This window comes from Eimeria tenella, genomic scaffold, assembly GCF_000499545.2.
Source record: "Eimeria tenella Houghton genomic scaffold, Eth_scaff1967, whole genome shotgun sequence".
NCBI lineage: Eukaryota > Apicomplexa > Conoidasida > Eucoccidiorida > Eimeriidae > Eimeria > Eimeria tenella.
In genome coordinates this window covers 1-2,501 of record NW_013541808.1, presented here as the reverse complement: position 1 = coordinate 2,501, position 2,501 = coordinate 1, and positions in this window count along the sequence as shown.

The window sequence follows — 2,501 nt, the reverse complement described above, 5'->3', positions numbered from 1 at the left end:
GCTGCCGTCGTCGCAGCAGCTGCTGCTGCTGCTGCTGCTGCAGCAGCAGCATTGGAAGTGCCACGAGGGGATTCTGTGTCTCTAGCAGCTCCCCTCATCTTAGATTAAACTTCTTCCTTGGCGACCTAGGGTTTAGGGTTTAGGGTTTGGTCGGGACACTGGCGCATCATGTGACTCCGCGTGGTCACAGCAGCCAAACCTACGCCCTAAACCCTAAACCCTAAACCCTAGCAACGCTCAGGAAGCGGGCTTAAGTAGGTTCGTCGGGCGTTGGCTATATCAGTTAGGGTTTAGGGTTTAGGGTTTGGGGTTTGGCGGTCGATGCTACTTCGGCGTCGCGAGTCGGTTCTCCGCTGAGAGGCGGCACCGCAAGATGAAGTGTGCAAAGATATGAAGCTTCAGGGTTTAGGGTTTAGGGTTTAGGGTTTGGGGGCCAGAAGCTGCAGCAGCAGTTTGAACCCCTGTGGCTGCAGCACTGCTGCTGCTGCTCCAGCTGCTGCTGCGCGGCCACGGCGGTTTGGGCGAACGAGTTGCTTTCAAGGATAAAAAATAAAAGAAAATAAATATAAATAAATTAAAATAAATTAAAAATAATAAATAAATAAATAAATAAATTATTTAAATCTAAAACCACTCAAACTCCCGCATCGACACTGCCTGACCAGCGGCTCGGCGGACTCACAGCAGCCCAAACCCTAAACCCTAACCCGTAAACCCTGCACCGCCCCAAACCCTAAACCCTAGCCCTCAAACCCTCAGCCTACCTAAACCCTAAGCCCTTAAGACTAAGCAGCTCAAAAGGCCCACCTACCGAGGCCCACTGCTATGGGCAGCAGCTGCAGCAGCAGCAACAGCAGCAGCAACAGCAGCAAGGGCCCTGGGGGCCCCTGCCGTCGGCAGCTTCTTCACTTTGTCCCCTCTTCTTCCTCCCCCTGCACCCTCTTGGGGCCCCCAGGGTCCTACTTACTCTAATGGGCCTCAAGGGGCCCCTAGGGGCCCCCGAGGGCCTCGGGGCTCCCAGCAAGGGGGCCCCTGGGGGCCCCTGGGGGCCCTCTGGAGGGACCCGCCGGTGGACCCCCTGGGGGGCCCCCAAGGGCCTTTGGGGGGGGTCCCCCGGGGGCCCCTGGGGGCCCCCGGGGGACCCCCAGGGTCCTTAGATACCAATAAAGAGTACTGGACGCGCCAGTCCTTTTAAGATTTGTTTCTCTCTTTGAAATGCTCTTTTCTGCCCCTTGTGGCGGGGGCCCCTAGGGGCCCCCAAGGGGCCCTTAGGGGGGCCCCCAGGGGCCCCGTTGGGGCCCCCCGAGCCCCCCAAAACCGCACCTGCGTTTTGCCTGTTTTTTTCTCCTTACAAACCAGAAGTACGAGGCACTCGTGGTAGGCAAACACAGCTAGCTAGCCAAACACAGCTAGCTAGCTAAGCACAGCTAGCTAGCCAAAAGCAGCTAGCTAGCTGCGCTACAGCTAGCTAGCCAGGCACAGCTAGCTAGCTGCAGCAAAGCTGGCTAGCCACGCAGGGGCTGGCTAGCCGCAGAACAGCTCGCTAGCTAGCTGCGCCGTGGCTAGCTGTGGCTGGCTGGGCTGCGCTGCTGAGCCGCAGCAGCAGCAGCAGCAGCAAAGTCCATTCTAAATAATAACACTTATTACGCTGTGGGGCCCCACCTCCCCGTCACAGAGCCTAGAGAAGGCGCACCTGCCTAAGGGGGCCCCCCAGGCTGGAGGGCCCCCTAGGCTGGGGGGCCCCCCAGCGTGGGGGGCCCCCCAGCCTGGGGGCCCCCTAGGTGCCTAAGGCCCCCCACCTGTGGGGTTTTAGGGGGCCCTCAAAACACCTGGAGGCCCCAGCTGTGGGGCCAGCTGCGGGGCCCCGATAATGCATGCAGCAGCTGCCTGTCTCTACCCTTTTCCATTTTCTAGTGCACCTCTAAGGGGGCCCCCCGTGGGGGCCCCCATTACTGGGGGCCCCTCCAGCGGGGCCCCCACTCTGGGGGGCCCCTCCATGGGGGCCCCCATTACTAGGGCCCCCTCCAGGGGGGCCCCCACTATGGGGGGCCCCTCCATGGGGGCCCCCACCCGTTCCAGGGGCCCCCGCGGGGCCCTCTAGAAACTCTTGCTGCTAGCTTTTCATGGGGGTCCCCTACGCTGCTGTGGGGGGCCCCTAGTGGCTGATTAGGCCTCTCTTGGGGCCCCTGAGGGGGCCCCCAGGGCCCCTTCTGCTGACTTATTGGGGCCCTTCTCGAGGCCATGGGGGCCCCCTGTGCCCCTCCGCCAGCCCCTTGGGGCCCCCCCTAAAGCCTTCTTAAGGTTTCTTCTGTGGGCCTATTCTGCTGCAGCAGCAAAGCCCGTACAGGACAACTGCAGCAGCTTTCCTGCTGCAGCAGCACACCTGCAGCAGCAAAGCCCCTGCGGCACAACTGCAGCAGCTTTTCTGCTGCAGCAGCAAACCTGCAGCAGCATTCTGCCGTAGGCCCCTGCCTCTCTCATTGTTGCCTCTTGGGAGCTCC